The 18,607-nt window shown below is 40.2% G+C and overlaps 1 protein-coding gene and 1 pseudogene across 3 annotated transcripts in view; both read left to right on the top strand.

Moving 5' to 3' along the window:
* Positions 1–490: 490 nt before the first annotated feature.
* Positions 491–18,607, top strand: part of GAS2L3 (growth arrest specific 2 like 3) — a 54,731-nt gene continuing 36,614 nt past the window's right edge. For all 3 annotated transcript variants that reach the window (XM_012509866.2, XM_030821264.1, XM_003269907.4), the window contains exon 1: positions 491–592. The gene's annotated coding sequence lies outside the window, so the exon portion shown is untranslated. The remainder of the gene's footprint in view (positions 593–18,607) is intronic.
* On the top strand, positions 5,430–7,008 carry LOC101177651 (annotated as a pseudogene).

Raw genomic sequence — 18,607 nt, forward strand, 5'->3', positions numbered from 1 at the left:
TCTGCTGAGGACCCCATTCCTGCTGGGTTCCAGGCTGTGTCTCTGGAAACCATGGCGCCCTCAGGTCAGCCAGCTCCCGAGTGGATGTGGGATTGGGAGCGGCTCTTAACAGACCAGGATAAAACTCAGGGAAGCGCCTTCAGCTGCACCGCAACATTCCAGGACGCTCAGAAGCAATTTTTACAGGCGAGGTTCATTCACCTCTCAGGCCTCTGGGAACAACAGGACGGGCTGTGGCTTTCGAACTGGCTGTCGCTGAAGGGCCAGATCGGAGGACCTGCACTGACTGAACCACTTCGCCTTTCAGTGAACAGAGGGACTTGGCCACCGAAGCTCCGAGACGCCCAGAGGCGCAGCGCTGGACGCTCTGACAGGCGAGCGCTCACGGGTCGCGTGCTTCCCGGCAGCCTGGGGGCGGGGCCTCAGACCACGCCCCCGCCTTATGATTGGTCCCTTCGAAACAGGCGGCGGCGAGCGGCTACTGACCCTGAGGCCCGGGCGGCGGCGGCGGCGGTTGGTCAGGGGCGCGTCGGCCCCGCACAGATTGAGCCGAGTTGTCGCCCCGCTGGGAGAAGTGACCCTCCTGCGCCTGGTGAGTACTTCCCTGTTTGCCTTCTCTTTTCCTGGCGAACTTTTACTCGCTATCTCGGGGCCTCCGCGCCTCAGCCTGAGGGCTTCAGGAGCCCCCAGCGCTCAGAGGCCCCGAAGTGGAGGTTTGTTGGGTCCCCGAACTGCGGGAGCCAGGACGCTCTGCGATTGTCTGGCTGCCGCAGTCGCGTGCTCTGATTGGCCCCTGGGGCCGTCAAGGTGACGTTGCGCCTGCCTTCACCTGTCCACCCAAGTGCGGAGAGAGGGGCGACAGGTGTGCGGGGCGGTTGGGGCTGCTGGTGTGGGCGAGCTCAGCTGGGGAGGAGGGATCCAGCCGCTTCCCGCCCTGCTTTAAATCCAGAGCGGTATCAGAGCCCGAAGCTACTGTAGGGTCTCCAGGGGCACCCTCATCCCTAAGCGCCTAGCACTTAGAGGGTCCCTTTTTTTCTGCTCATCATCCTCAGAAAGAATTGATGAAGTCTCTGGCCTTGCAAAGAGAGAGACAGACAGTTATTCTTGCCCTCTAGCAAGGTTTATAGGCTCTTTCCTGTTTTTTCTCCCAGTCCATGCAGGGTCTAGAACGCCCACATGTGCGGAACTGGGGAATAGAGCTGGAGACCCTGCGCGATGCCTTCCGCCCACAGCCCTCAGTTTGGAGGACTGCCCGGGGAGAGGCTGGGAAAAGAAAGGGAAGGCTTGTAGAGTGCCTTGGAAGTCAGAGGAAAGTTTTGGAGGGCGTGCTCCTCTATGCAGTCACCCCTGGTTCCTTTCCTAATCTTTTCACACCGAGGGATTGAATGTTGTAAATTTAGAGTGCTTTGTGGCATGGCATGGTGGAATAGCTGATTCCCAGGCATTACTAAGAGATGATTTTAGGTCAGAGCCTGGGTTTTGCTTAGCTTGTGTGGAGAGCAAAAAACAAACAAACAACAACAACAACAACAACAAAACCGCTTTGTGAATTGCTATCTGATCACCTGTCTTGGAACTTAAATGATTAGAAATTGAAATTCTCACCACCTCAGATTCCCTTTGGGAACAGATTGGAATTGTTTCAAATGACAAGTGGAAACTCTAGTGATCTGGTGTAGAGCCTGATACCTGTTGTCTGACTCATCTGTTTCAAAATCTCATTAGAAACCAACTGTCATTGAACAGTAGGTGTTTGCTATCTGACATTATTGAATTAGAAGTAGTAATTTTTTTTTTTTTTTAGCGTGACAGAGTTGCTAAGAATGGGGACTCTGAAATCAGACTTCATTGGATATCTGACTTTAGACACATTATTTAATCCTTGTAAGCCTAAATTTCCTAGTCTGTGAAAGAAGGTTAATAATAGTTCCTACTTTATTGAGAGGATTGTTGTAAAGATTAAATGAAATTCCACGTAACTAATTTAGCACAGTGCCTGATACATAGCTATTATTATTTCTCTGCTGTTTAACTTGCACAAAAAGTTTTGAGCTGTCCCCAAAGGGTGGGGAGAGGTAGAAGGTGAAGGCAATACCAGAGATAGGGATAATTATTGTTCATTGACTAAATTATACATGTAAAGCATTTAAAACAGTATCTGACACACCATAAACACGTGCATTACTATTTATCAAACACATCATTATATACCAGGTATTGTTTTCTTTACTTATATTATTGTTAAACCTCTTAGTAATCCTGAAATGTAGTTCATGTTATCTCTCTTTATTTTATTTTATTTTTTTTTTGAGACAGAGTCTCGCTCTATCGCCCAGGCTGGAGTGCGGTGGCACGATCCCGGCTCACTGCCTCTGCCTCCCGGGTTCAAGCGATTCTCCTGCCTCAGCCTCCCGAGTAGTTGGACTCCAGGCGTGTGCCACTACTCCCAGCTAATTTTTGTATTTTGGTAGACACGGGGTTTCACCATGTTGGCCAGGGTGCTCTCGATCTCTTGACGTCGTGTTCCGCCCGACTCGGCCTCCCTAAGCTCTGGGATTACAGGCGTGAGTCACCGCGCCTGGCCGTTATCTCTGTTTTATAGCGGACAAAACTGAAGCTCAAAGAAGGGAAATCACTTACTAGGGTTCACCTGGAATTCAGTGCAGGCTTTTTTCTGTGTTACACATCTTTATATTCCTAACATTAAGTAACTTTCCTGCACTGGATTGTCAGTGTGACCCAGATTAATTTCTGCCGTGGGTATGGGTTTATTTTGAATACATTATGAATTTTAAAATAATGAGAAATAACTTGTGATGATAAATCAAAATGTGTGACAAAAGGATAGTGTCAACAAAATGCATGCTATTAGTAAAAAACCAATGATATTTTGGAGTTTTCATGTTTGGAGAATGGCCACTTCAGAAATGATGTTCCTAATTTATATTTTGATAAATAGAAATGATGTTTGGAGAATTGGTTATTTCAAAAGTAGTATCTCCTCATTTATATTTTCTCATTTATTTTTCGTTTGTTCACTATGTTTTTACTAAGCTACTCTTCCTTTTTTTTTTCCTATCAATTTAAGTTTGGAGATAATAGGAAAGGTTCAGTTATTTGGATAGATTACTAAAGAGCTTGCTGTTGATGAGGAAAGTAAGAGATTAAACTTAATTTGTATTCTTATGTTTTACTTTCTCACAGCAACGTGTGTGTATTTTACTTCTTATTGTTGCTTTTCATACTTTGATATTAGATATACCACTACATATCTAATGAGTCATACAATGGACATAGAATGATATTAGATATACCTTTACATATCTAATGAGTCATGCAATGGACATAGAATCTGAGAGAATAGGAAACTTGAGTCTGTTGGCCAATTTGTCTCACACTGAGTTTCTTAATTTTTAATTAGAGTTTAGTTGTCATAGAGAAATGCTTCAGAAGTAATGTTTATGAGATACAGACCATAATTATAACTGTATTTCTTTAGTGTTTCTCTTAAAAACTAGAAAGTGTTTTCATTTGATTACATTGTTACAGAGTAGGTAGGGTATTTTGGTTAACAGAAAGCCACCATGTATTTCATAAGCTTGTTACAAATTTGCAAAGAACTAGAATGTAATAAAATGCAGCAGCTTACTAAATGTAATGTCATCTTTGCCTCTGTAAGCATCCTAGAATTTATAGTATTATGACCATCAGTCATGTGCTGGATATTGCTGAAGTGGTGACTCATAGAGACTTCTGCTTACTGTCATACAACGTAAACCTTTCTCTAAGAAAGTATAATATTAGCTATGGTGAAGGGCTCACTTTATATAGATAGTTAGCTGTTGAAAAAAATGTTTTATGTTCAGCATGTCTTCTTTGTTACACACACACAGAATTTAGAAAAGCACTGTGATCCCAGTAACATTACATATACTGTTCTACAGGTTGCTTTTGTTCACATAACAAAATAGACATCTTTTCATATCAGTGCATATAGCTCTATGTTATTCTTTGAAGTGGTTAAATGAGTCTACTGTATGAATGTCCCAGTAGTTACTTGAGCAGTTCCCTGTTCATGGATAGTTAGATATTGTTCTTATATTTTTTATGTTAGTGTTTATGTATGTTCCATACATTCTTTTAATCTATCATGTGTAAAGGCAAACTGATCTTAAGTTCATTAAAAAAATTGTATACCACAAAATTTTTGACAAACTAAAAATTATATCTAATATAAAATTAAGTTATTCAGGTTGGATCTCTGCCAAACATTTCAAAAGGAAAATTTAAAATAAAAAAAGATTCTCAACAAAGTCTCTATATTTTTCAAATAACATGTAATGTTTTATTAAACTGTAAAAATTTTATTTTTCTCTTAAAACTCTTTTATCTGCAACAGAAGCATCTGTTGCATTTAGGAGTAATTCTAGTACTAATTTTAACTCTGATTTCTATAGTGACATAGAAGAAATGAAGACTGTTAACCACCTTAAGGATCTTATTTTTAAAAGTATAGAGTGCAGCAAAATAGAAGCATGTAATATTGCTATATCCCTAAATTGGGAGATGATTCAGGGAAGACTTTGGAGGAATAGAATCTGGACAGGTAGGGGTGAGTCTGGAAAAGAGGTGCAAGAAGAGCATAGCTGGATCAGCAAGTGCGAAGACCTAGAGGTGAAAGCATGGCACTCAGAAGGATCTTTAACAAGTTCACTAAGGCTGACGTGTAAGAGTCAAGAGACAGGGCTGGTGGGGATCCTACAAACCTTTGTTAGCTTGGTTAAGGAGTTTGGGCTTTATCCTGAAAACACTGGACAACCATTAAGGGTTTTAGCAGGGTAGTAGTAAAATGTCCTTGGATCAGAGTTGTGAAAAATCATTCTGGCTGTGGTTCATGAAGAACAGGGTTGCAAGGCTGGATAAAAGGTGACTGTTTCAGTAAACCTGGAGAAAGATGACGGTGGCTTGAACTAGAGGAGTGGCTGTAGGTATTGAGAAAATTTAGAGGTAGAAGCAGCAAGATATGGTCGCTGTTCTGGCTGAGGAAAGATGGGGCAGGTAGAGGTGTGAGAGAGGAGGGAATTAAGAATGTCCTGGTAACTTAGTGAATTTTAATGGTGTTCGCCTGAGATGGTAAACACAGGCAGCCTCGGTAAACATATAAATGAATGAATGGATGGATGAATGATAGATGTACAAAGGCAGGACCATTTGATGAGGAGGAGGATGATAGTAAATACATAGCACTTGCAGTAGGTTTAACCTATCAGTTTTTTTCTTCTTTTGCATGCTTTATATAGCTGGTGCTCCTTTCTTCATTATTTCAACAGATTAGGTTTGCTGCATCTTCTAATTGTATATCATATTTTGGATACATATTACTTTCTCTAGGTCAAACGTCTTGGCAAATCTTCCTTTCTTCACGTAAGATGTGTATTGGCGGCAGCCGCGGTAGGTCCAGACACAGGTGGCCATGGAACTCGCTGGTAATAGAGGACACATCTCTTAACTGGGTTGCTCTAAGAACTGATGCCTAAACCATCTCAGCGTGGTGTATAAAGGAGAAGGTGGGCATGGCCAGCCTCCCTCAGCTACACTCTCTCGGGTTAGCCCTGGAAGTCTTTACACGCATAGAACCCGTACCCACAATGTATGTATGGCATCTGACTTTTTCTACCCAAATATGGGAGGTGTGGAAAGCCACATTTACCAGCTGCCTCAGTGCCTGATTGGAGAGTGTCATCCGTGCTTATGGAAATCGAAAAGGCATCCATTACCTCACTAATGACCTCAAAGTCTATTACTTGCCTCTGAAAGTCATGTATAACCAGTCTATGGCTAGGACCCTCTTTCACAGTCTGCCATTGCTCAAGTACATATTTGTTCAGGAGACAGTCACAATAATCCATTCACATAGTTCATTTTCTGCCATGGCCCATGATGTTCTCTTCCATGCCAAGACAATGGGGCTTCAAACAGTCTTAACAGACCATTCCCTTTCTGGATTTGCTAAGTCCGTTCAGTGCTTACAAACAAACTTCTAACTGTGTCTGTTTGTGACACAAGCCATATCATTTGCATTTCTTATACTAGTAAGGAAAATACCATACTACGAGCAGCACTGATTCCTGAAATAGTGTCTGTCATTTCTAATGCTGTAGATCCCACTGACTTCACTCCAGACCCATTTAGAAGGCATGATAGTGTAACTGTTGTTGTCAGCAGACTTGTTTACAGAAAAGGAACCAATTTGCTTAGTGGTATTATACCCAAACTCTTGTCAGAAATATTCAGATTTAAATTTCATAATTGGAGGAGAGGGACCAAAGAGAATCATTTTGCAAGAAGTTCCGGAAAGATACCGGTTGCACGACAGGGTGCATCTTTTGGGAGCTTTACAACACAAGAATATTAGGAGTGTCTTAGTTCAAGGACGTATTTTTCTTAATACCTCCCTTACTGAAGCATTCTGCATGGCAATTGTGGAGGCAGCCAGCTGTGGTTTACAGCTTGTAAGTACCAGGGTTGGTGGAATTCCTGAGGTGCTTCCAGAAAATCTTACTATTTTATGAGAAACTTCAGTAAAATCTTTGTGTGAGGGATTGGAAAAAGCTATTTTCCAACTGAAGTCAGGGGCATTGCTGGCTCCAGAAAATATCCATAACATAGTAAAGACTTTCTACACCTGGAGGAATGTTGTGGCGAGAACTGAAAAAGTGTATGACCGAGTATCGGTGGAATCTGTGTTGCCAATGGACAAACAACTGGACAGACTTATTTCTCACTGTGGACCAGTAACAGGCTACATCTTTGCTTTGTTGTCTGTTTTCAACTTCCTCTTCCTCATTTTCTTGAGATGGATGACTCCAGATTCTATCATTGATACTGGAATAGATGCCACTGGGCCAAGGGGTGCCTGGACTCATATATGTTCTCACAGTAAAAGGGGGTGAGAATATTAAGATATCTAAAACCAGGAAGAAGAGAGCCTACATTGTAAGATTTTAAACAATTTGTAATAGTTGTATTAAGACTATGGAAAATAACCTTGCTTTTTGGGGGCTTTTGTTTTTTATTAGTTTTTTTATAAGTTAATTTAGTAAGTTATGCTACTTCTGTATCATTCAATGTTTTCTTTTGAGGAAAGATAAAAACTTAGGCAATTCCTGAGTGTAGAAACCTTGCACTTATTTAAAATTTAGAAGAGAACATTTAAACCATTCAGGTATGAAGTTTTTCAGACTACTGAAATCCCTGTAGCAGAGATGTTTTAACATTATATTTTGAGAGCTTTGGGCGCTGAAGGGCCAAATGTTTTCTGGGCATTTTTTTGGCCAGTTTTTAATGTTAGACATTAAAATATTTTAATGTTTATGTTTTAATATTTAATGTTTAAATGTTTAATGTTTTAATGTTTAATGTTTTAATGTTAGACCATTAGTTAGACACTCACTAGATGTTTACAAGTTTTCTTTAGGGAAGTATAACAACTATATGAACTATTTTAAGTCATGTTTATATACATTTATTAGAAATCTAAGTCATGCCTTTAAACATTTATTAGGTTCATTCAGTAGGTGTTAACATATAATTAACAGGTTCCTTGAGTAAGATAGTCCATCAGTTACCAGCACATTTTGAGCACCTGCTATATGTGGAATGTTGAACTAGATGCTTCCTACTGTTAAGGACCAGAAACGCATTCACTCTTTATCATTCAAATGGCTTATTTCATCATAGTCATGGTTGATATAAATAGCCAACATGCCAAAAATGCTCATGCCAGTTAATGCCAGGAAAAAAATCACCGACATACTACTAGTACTTCTTTGATCCTGTTCTATGCATTCTCCTAGGTAGAGCCTTCATCTTCAGTTGTGTTGATGAAGATATTTTTTGCTTTTTAAATACTAGGGACTGATATCACTCTTGATAGTGCAGAGAAACCCTCCATAATTAAGTTTTCTGTAAAAGCCTTCATGTTTTCTGAGCAGAATGTATGAGGTGTGCCATCCCAAAGCCAGCTGCTATCCTGTCCTTTTAATGTAAGTCACTCTCCTTTGCTGTGGCCTCGCTGATGTTTGATAAGTATTGTCAGTGTGCAAAAGGCTTTATTTCAGAATGTTTTATTTATAGCAAACCAAGTCCGAAAGTTTTAAGAACACAGTCTTTGTGGGTGGATGTTATTAACTGTAATTGTTGTTGCCCAGAGCCATGGATTTTTTAACCCCAAATTATCCACATGGTGTGTATTATTCTTTGAACTTTTAAGGTTTTTGTGAGAAAAGGACTGTGAAATCAAAACAAGGAGGCACTTGTGGTTGGTGCACTAGATAGATTCTGTCAGTATTGTGATTCTGTATAGGATTTTAAAAAAATGACAAAATTCCCAAAACTTACTACTTTTTAAAAAGTAACATGTCTATTAACTGGTTGTACTGATATAAAAAGAAATATATTTGTGTTTTGTTTGCACTAAAATGCAAAAGCAAGAGTCCAATTTTTAATATCTAGAAGTTAAGGAGTTCTTTTGCTGGAGAAAAATGGACTGATCTAAACCATTCATTCTTACTGAGATTTTTATGCATAGGAACTCACATATAAACATGAAATAACCACTGCCAATATTCATGGTAAAGTGAGAAACTATAACATTTGGATTTTATTTATTTTACTCAACAGGTTTTAAAGGCACACTACGATTTTTTCCTTAATTTTTAAAAATTGTCATTTAATTCTTAAATTGTTATTTATTTGAGATGGAAATGAGATTTAAAGTTAGTTGCCTTTGCATGTAAAATATATAACTTGCAAATTAAAATATTTTTCTTTTTTTTTTTTAAAGAAACAAGTGGAAGTAAATTTGTTTTACATAAATCTTAATTTTCAACTTTCCTAGATACTGTCACGTGTGCCCATGTGAAGAGACCACCAAACAGGCTTTGTGTGAGCAATAAAGCTTTTCAATCACCTGGATGCAGGCAGACTGAGTCTGAAAAAGGAGTCAGCAAAGGGAGATAAGGGTGGGGCAGTTTTATAGGATTTGGGTAGGTAGCGGAAAATTACAGTCAAAGGTGGTTTTTCCCTTGCGGGGCGGGGGCCGGGGTTACAAGGTGCTTGGTGGGGAACTTCTGAGACTCATTGTCCAGGAGAAGGAATGTCACAAGGTCAATTGATAAATTAGGGTGGGGCAGGCACAAATCACATTGGTGGAATGTCATCAGTTAAGCCAGGAACTGGCTATTTTCACTTCTTTTGTGGTTCTTCAGTTGCCTCAGGCCATCTGGATGTATACGTGCAGGTCACAGGGGATACATGATGGCTTAGCTTGGGCTCAGAGGCCTGGCAGATACCTTAATTGTAACTGTCAGTGTTGCACTGGTCAGTATTTGGAAACACATTGTTCTACCCTGCTACTTACATTGATTTGAAAGTTAATTTACAGTGATGAGGAATTTATGAAAAATTTATTTCTTTTGATGTTTCAAAACGTTGCCCATGACAAACTGATTTGTTAAAACATGCTACATGTCCAAAAATAAAGACCAGAATGACGAAAAAACCCAGATGTCTATTAGCTTCTAGTTACGGCTATAACAAATTACCACAAGTTTAGTGGTTTAAGATGACACAAATTCATTATCTTACAGTTTAGCAGTCAGAACTCAGGGTCTTTCAGTGCTAAAAGGTGCTGACAGGGTTGTGCTGTGTTTGCAGCCTCCAAGGGAGAGTTCTTTTCCTTTCCCAGTTTCCACTGACACCTGCATATTCCTTGGCTCCCTCCTCCATCTTCACAGCCTGCAGCGTAGCACCTCAGATCTCCCTTTGACGCTCTTCCATCATGACTTCTCCTCCTGTCTCTTTGCAGCTGTCCTCACATCACCTTCAGTGACTCTGACCTTTCTGCATCCCTCTTGTTTTTCTTTACCCCCAAGAGAGGGTTCTTGGATCTCATGCAAGAAAGAATTCGGGACAAGTCCATAGAGTAAAGCAAAAGAAAATTTATTAAGAAAGTAAAGGAATAAAGAATGGCTACTCCATAAGCAGAGCAGCTCTGCATCCCTCTTACAGAAACTCCTGGGACTGCATTGGGTCCACTAGGAAAATCTCCCACCTCAAGATCCTTAATTAATCTGAAAGGTCCCATTTGCTTTGTAAGGTCCCATTTGCTTTGTAAGGTCACATATTCACAGGTTCTGAGGATTAGGATTTAGACAACTTTGAGAGCCATCATGGAGTTTATTTAAGATGTAAAAATGTTTATGTCCGCTGGGGCAGTCATATGAACTCCTGAGTAGCTCATTTATCAGAATTCTTGCCCCTTGGCAGAGCTGTTGTCCTGTTAACTTGGAACCTCTACCTACACAGCAACCTTAGTCTTGTCTTGTCTTGTCTTGTCTTGTCTTGTCTTGTCTTGTCTTTTCTTTTCTTTTCTTTTCTTTTCTTTTCTTTTCTTTCTCTTTCCTTCCTTTTTGAAACAGAGTCTCACTCTGTCACCCAGGCTGGGGTGCAGTGGTGTGACCTTGGCTCACTGCAACCTCTGCCTCCCGGGTTCAAGCGATTCTCCTGTCTCAGCCTCCCTAGTAGCTGGGACTACAGGCGTGTGCCACCGTGCTGACTAATTCTTTTGTATTTTTAGTACAGACGGGGCTTCACTGTGTTAGCCAGGATGGTCTTGATCTCCTGATCTCATGATCCACCTGCCTTGGCCTCTCAAAGTGCTGGGATTACAGGCATGAGCCACTGCGCCCGGCCGTCATTTTTTTTCCTAGTAATTCCTCTGGTATATCAGGCAGCTCACTTGACCTGCAAGTACCTTGACCGTAATCACTGTGCATATTTTACCTGGAACATGTTGGGTGAGAGGCAAAATTATGTATCAATTCAGGTCACGTAAATAATATTAAGAAATAATAAATGATATCAAAAAAGGTCCCCCGGCAGATGCCATTCATTATGTGGCTGCTTCTAAACTTTACTGTCACATTTCATCTATAGCAGAAACATTGTGGAGAAGGGAGACAATCAGTTTTTCCTAGGGGTTTTCACATTTCTCCTACAAAAACTGTTTTCCTAAACTCCAGGCTTGAATACTTCTATCAACACTATTTCCAGTAGCAATCCAGGAAAACTTATGCTTGGCTAAGCAGTGTACAGGAATAGCTCAAAATAGTAAAAGGCACCATACAGGCAAGTAATAGGGAGAAATGTGAATACAAGGGCTGAAGATATAATCAGAATTAATTCAGGCCAATCAGGAACGGCTACTAGAAAGAGATGAATCAAAAATGTTACAAGCCTAGATTAGTTAAGATCATGAAGCAACTCTCCAACTGTTTCTTCTCTGTCTCCTTTGCTGACTCCTTTGAAGTGTAAATGTTGGATTTTCACAGGTCTTGTTCTTAGACCCTTGTCACTTCTTTCTCCATTTCCCTCAGATGATTTCATTCTTTCCAATGGCTTTAACTCCCAAGTATTTGATGACAATTTTTATCTCCTCCTCAATTTTTTTCTTAGTTCTAGATTCATATTTCCAACTGCCTACCTGACATTCCTACTTGAATGTCTTTTTTTTTTTTGAGACAGAGATCATTCTGTCACTCAGGCTGCAGTGCAGTGGTACAATCTAGGTTCACTGCAACCTCCACCTCCCAGGTTCAAGCAATTCTTCTCCCTCAGCCTCCCGAGTAGCTGGGACTATGGGTGCCACTGCCACGCCCAGCTAAATTTTGTATTTTTAGTAGAGACAGGGTTTCATCATGTTGCCCAGGATGGTCTTGATTTCTTGACCTCGTGATCCGCCCGCCTTGGCCTCCCAAAGTGCTGGGATTACAAGCGTAAGCCACCATGCCCGGCCTCTACTTGAATGGTTTTTTTTTTTTTTTGAGACAGAGTCTTGCTCTGTTGCCTAGGCTGGAGTGCAGTGGCGCAATCTTGGCTCACTGCAAGCTCTGCCTCCCGGGTTCACTCCATTCTCCTGCCTGAGCCTCCCAAGTAGCTGGGACTACAGGTGCCTGCCACCACACCCGGCTAATTTTGTTTGGTATTTTTAGTAGAGATGGGGTTTCACTGTGTTAGCCAGGATGGTCTCAATCTCCTGCCCTCGTGATCTGCCCACCTCGGCCTCCCAAAGTGCTGGGATTACAGGCATGAGCCACCGCGCCCGGCCGTACTTGAATGTTTTTAAAGGTTTCCTGAAACAAACATAACCAAAACACAGCACTCCTTTTTCTTCCCCCCAAGATGGAGTCTTGAGTCTTGCTCTGTCACCCAGGTTGGAGTGCAGTGTAGCAATCTTGGCTCACTGCAACCTCTGCCTCCTGGGTTCAAGCAATTCTCCTGCCTCAGCCTCCCAAGTAGCTGGGATTACAGGTGCCCACCACCACACCTGGCTAATTTTTGTATTTTTAGTAGAGATGGGGTTTCACCATGTTGGCCAGGCTGCTCTTGAACTCCTGACCTCATGATCCACCCGCCTCGGCCTCCCAAAGTGCTGAGATTACAGGCGTGAGCCACCACGCCCAGCCAACACAGCACTCTTGACCCATGTGTGCTGTGTGTCCTGCTTCAGTTTGTTCATCACCCTCATCTCAGTAAATGCTGCCTCTGTCTCTGCTCAAATTCCCTAAGCCTGAAACAGTAGTTGTTCTTGATACTCTGCACTTATGTTCCTCCCCATCATCTCTGACAATTGTCAAATCCGTTTGTTCTTAACTCCAAATATATGTCAGATCCATCTCCTTCTTTCCAGTGGAGAGTGTTAGATTCTAGCTCAGTCACCATTGTTTGTCACTGAACTACTGCAGTGGACTCTTCCCTCTTCCACACTACTCTCCCATCTCATTTCTTATACAGTGTTTCTTTGGCTCTCACCATTTCTACCCCTACTTGTTTCTCCTTTTCTCACTGTTTCCCCTAGTTCTTTTTCCTACATCTTCATCCACTTTTCCCCCCATTTCTCTGTTAAATACGTCACTGTTTCACTCCACTATTTCTCTCTCTTCCTTAGATTTCCTTTAAAACTGTGAATTAGATCATGTCACTACTCACTTAGTTAAAATTCATTAGGGGCTTCCATTGCATTTAGGATAATATCTAGTGGGGGACTTCAATAAACCACTGACAGCACTAGACAGGTCATCAAGACAGAAAATCAACCAAGAAACAATGGATTTAAACTATACCTTGGGACAAATGGACTTAACACATATATACAGAACATTTCATCCAACAACAGCAGACAGAATACACATTCTGTTCGACAGCGCATGGAACTTTCTCCAAGATAGACCATATAATAGGGCATAAAACAAGCCTCAATAAATTTAAGAAAATTGAAATTATATCAAGCACTCTCTCAGACCACAGTGGAATAAAACTAGAAATCAACTCCAAAAGGAACCTTCAAAACTATGCAAACACATAGAAACTCAATAGCCTGCTCCTGAATGAGCACTGGGTCAAAAACGAAATCAAGATGGAAATTTAAATGTTATTTGAACTGAACGACAGTAGTGACACAACCTATCAAAACCTCTAGGATACAGCAAAGGTGTTGCTAAGAGGAAAGTTCATTGCCCTAAACGTGTATATCAAAATGACTGAAAGAGCACAAACTAATACTCTAAGGTCACACCTCAAGGAACTAGAGAAACAAGAACAAACCAAACCCAAACCCAGCAGAAGAAAGGAAATAACCAAGATCATAGCAGAACTAAATGAAATTGAAACAAAAAAATACAAAAGTTAAATGAAACAAAAAGCTGGTTATTTGAAAAGATAAATAAAATTAATAGACCATTGGCAAGATTAATGAAGAAAAGAAGAGAAAAAATCCAAATAACCTCACTAAGAAACAAAACAGGAGATGTTACAACTGACAACACTGAAATATAAAAGATCATTCAAGGCTACTATGAACACCTCTATGCACATAAACTAGAAAACCTAGAAGAGATGGATACATTACTGGAAAAATACAATCCTCCTAGCTTAAAACAGGAAGAACAGACCAGTAACAAACAGTGAGATTGAAATGGTAATTAAGAAATTACCAACAAAAAAGAAGCCAAGGACCAGATAGATTCACAGCAGAACTTTACCAGACATTCAAAGAAGAATTGGTATCAATCCTTTTGACACAATTCCACAAGATAGAGAAAGAAGGAACCCTCCCCAACTCATTCTATGAAGCCAGCATCACCCTAATACCAAAATCCAGGAAAGGACATAACCAAAAAAGAAAACTACAGACAAATATCCTTGATGAACATAGATGCTAAAATCTTTGTAATTGACAAAATACTAGCTAACCAAATCCAACAACATATCAAAAAGATAAACCACCATGATCAAGTGGGTTTCATACCAGGGATGCAGGGATGGTTTAACATATGCAAGTCAGTAAATGTGATAGAGCACATAAACAGAGTTAAAAGCAAAAATCACATGATCATTTCAGTAGATGGAGAAAAAGCATTAGGCAAAATCCAGCATCCTTTATGATTAAAACTCTCAGCAAAATTGGCATACAAGGGGCATACCTTAATATAATAAAAGCCATCTATGGACAAACCCACATCCAGCGTAATGCTGAATGGGGAAAAGTTGAAAGCATTCCCCCTGAGAACTGGAACAAGACAAGGATGCCCACTCTGACCATTCCTCTTTGACCTAGTACTGGAATTCCTACCCAGAGCAGTGAGACAAGAGAAAGAAATAAAGGGCATCCAGGCCGGATGCGGTGGCTCAAGCCTGTAATCCCAGCACTTAGGGAGGCCGAGGTGGGTGGATCACAGGGTCAGGAGATTGAGACCATCCTGGCTAACATGGTGAAACCCCATTTCTACTAAAAATACAAAAAATTAGCCACGCGTGGTGGCGGGCGCCTGTAGTCCCAGCTACTTGGGAGGCTGAGGCAGGAGAATGGCGTGAACCCAGGAGGCAGAGCTTGCAGTGAGCTGGGATCGTGCCACTGAACTCCAGCCTGGGTGACAGAGCGAGACTCCATCTCAAAAATAAATAAATAAATAAATAAATAAATAAAGGGCATGCAAATCGGTAAAGAGGAAGTCAAACTGTTACTGATTGCTGACGATATGATTGTTTACCTTGAAAACCCTAAGGACTCCTCCAGAAAGCTCTTAGAACAGATAAAATATTGGGGGAAGCCGCCCCCAATATTTCAACGTTAGGTTCTTTCTATTTTCCATAAGTGTCGGCTGGCTGAGAAATAGAGAGAGACAGTACAAAGAGAAGAATTTTACAGTTGGGCTGCCAGGGGTGACATCACATATGGGTAGGACCGTGATGCCCGCCTGAGTCTCAGACCAGCAAGTTTTTATTAAGGGTTTCAAAAGGGGAGGGAGTGTAAGAACAAGGAGTAGGTACAAAGATCACATGCTTCAAAGGGCAAAAAGCAGAACTACTAATAAGGGTCTATCTATGATCAGCGGTGCACGTATTGTCTTGATAAACATCTTAACAGAAAACAGGGTTTGAGAGCAGAGAACTGGTCTGACCACAAATTTACCAGGGCGGAGTTTTTTCCCACCCTAGGAAGCCTGAGGGTTCTGCAGGAGACCAGGACATATCTCAGTCCTTATCTCAACCACATAAGACAGACATTCCCAGAGCAGCCATTTATAGACCTCCCCCCAGGAATGCATTTCTTTCCCAGGGTATTAATATTAATATTCCTTGCTAGGAAAATAATTCAGCGATATCTTTCCTACTTGCACATCCATTTATAGGCTCTCTGCAAGAAGAAAAATATGGCTCTTTTTGCCTGACCCCACAGGCAGTCAGACCTTATGGTTGTCTTCCCTTGTTCCATAAAAATTGCTGTTATTCTGTTCTTTTCAAGGTGCACTAATTTCATATTGTTCAAAAACACATTTTACAATCAATTTGTACAGTTAACACAATTATCACAGTAGTCCTGAGGTGATGTAAATCTTCAGCTTATGAAGATAACAGGATTATCTTCATAAAGTAAAGACAGGCATAAGGAATTATAAAAGTATTATTTGAGAACTGATAAATGTCCATATTAATATGAAATCTTCACAATTTATGTTCCTCTGCTGTGGCTCCAGCCAGTCCCTCTGTTTGGGGTCCCTGACTTCCAGCAACAATAAAAGAATTCAGCAAGGTTTCTGGATACAAGCTTAGTGTACACAAATCAGTAGCTTCTCTATACACCAACACCAACAGCAACCAAACAGAGAATCAAATCAAGAACTCAACCCCTTTTATAATAGCTGCAAAAAAAAAAAAAAAAAAAAAAAAACGAATATACCTAACCAAGGAGTCAGAGACCTCTACAAGGAAAACTACAAAACACTGCTGAAACAAATCATAGACAACACGAACAAATGGAAATACATCCCATGCTCATGGATGGGTGGAATCAATATTGTGAAAATGACCATACTGCCAAAAGCAATCTATAAACTCAACACAATCCCCATCGAAATACCACCATCATTCTTCACAGAATTAGAAAAAACAATTCTAAAATTCATATGGAACCAAAAAAGAGCCCACATAGCCAAAGCAAGACTAAGCAAAAAAGAACAAATCTGGAGGCATCACACTACCTGATTTCAAACTATACTGTAAGGCCATAGTCACCAAAACAGCATGGTACAGCTACAAAAATAGGCACATAGGAAATGGAACAGAATAGAGAACCCAGAAATAAACCCAAATACTTAGAGCCATACGATCTTTGACAAAGCAAACAAAAACAAAGTGGGGGAAAGGACACACTTTTCAACAAATGGTGCTGGGATAATTGGCTAGCCACATGTAGGATCCTCATCTCTCACCTTAGACAAAAATCAACTCAAGATGGATTAAGGATTTAAACCTAAGACCTGAAACTATAACAATTCTAGAATATAACATTGGGAAAACTCTTCTAGACATGGGCTTAGGCAAGGATTTAATGACCAAGAACCCAAAAGCAAATGCAATAAAACAAAGATAAATAGCTGGAACCTAATTAAACTAAGGAGCTTTTAGTTTGTATGTCAAAAGGAACAGTCAGCAGAGTAAACAGACAACCCACAGAGTGAGAGAAAATTTTCATAAGCTATACATCTGACAAAGGACTAATATCCAGAATCTACAACAAACTCAAACAAGTCAGTAAGAAAAACCCAAACAATCTCATCAAAAACTGGGCTAAGGACATGAATAGACAATTCTCAAAAGAAGATATACAAATGGCCAATAAAGATAAGAAAAAATGCTCAACATCACTAATGATCAGGTAAATGCAAATGAAAACCACAATGCGATACCACCTCACTCCTGCAAGAATGGCCATAATCAAAAAATCAAAAAACAATAGATGTTGGCATGGATGCGGTGAACAAGGAACACTTCTACACTGCTGGTGGAAATGTAAACTAGTACAGATGCTATGGAAAACAGTGTGGAGATTCCTTAAAGAACTAAAAGTAGAACTACCTTTTGATCCAGCAATCCCACTACTGGGTATCTACCCAGAGGAAAAGAAGTCATTCGAAAAAGATACTTGCACATGCATGTTTATAGCACCATGATTCACAATTGCAAAATCATGGAAACAACCCAAATACCCATGAATAAATGAGTACAGAAACTGTGCGTGTGCTCCCCCCCATATAAATATAATACATATATGATGGAATATTATGCAGCTGTAAAAAGGAATGAACAGCATTTGCAGTGACCTGGATGAGATTGAATACTATTATTCTAAGTGAAGTAACTCAGGAATGGAAAACCAGACATTGTGTGTTCTCACTGATATGTGGGAGCTATGCTATGAGGACACAAATGCATAAGAATGATGCAATGGACTTTGGGGACTTGGGGGGAAGAGTGGGAGGGGGGTGAGGGATAGAAGACTATAAATATGGTGCAGTGTATACTGCTCGGGTGATGGATGCACCAAAATCTCACAAATCACCACTAAAGAACTTACTCATGTAACCAAATAACACCTGTACCCCAATAGCTTATAGAAAAATAAAAAAATAAAAAATAAAATTATGTATTCTTTTAGGTATTTGCTATTTTCAGTCTTCTCAACTGCTGGTATATTAGCTCCATAAGGGCAGAAACATGTCTTTTATGTTCATCACTGTGTCTCTTGCCTATGGCGTCTAGTTCGGTAAAGGAGGTGAATGAATAAATAAGTGTATACCACATGAAAAAAGATTACAGCGCAAACAGTTAAATAGCCCCAGAAATAAGTATAACTTTTAGAGAGGACATTGAGGAGACAGGTTGGAGGGAATGAAGGGTCTATGTTAAATAAATTCCTAAATATTTATTCTAGCAAAGTGAGTTGTCAATCACACATTTTTATCTGAGTGTCCTGCCAATTATGATGTGGGTATTTTAAAGCTTTTACTCTCATTTATAACTATATTTATTTTTGTGTTAGTAAAAGAAGCTTTCCAAATTATGCCTAATGATATCTGAGTATTACTAGCTTTGTTTTCTTATCTTTTTAATTAGATAAATTATATCACATGAACTACAATTATGTCTCATCACCATATTCATAATTAATTTGTTAAGTGCTATCTATGTATCTGGTACTTTATAC

This window comes from Nomascus leucogenys, chromosome 10 (genome assembly GCF_006542625.1).
Source record: "Nomascus leucogenys isolate Asia chromosome 10, Asia_NLE_v1, whole genome shotgun sequence".
NCBI classification, from domain to species: domain Eukaryota; kingdom Metazoa; phylum Chordata; class Mammalia; order Primates; family Hylobatidae; genus Nomascus; species Nomascus leucogenys.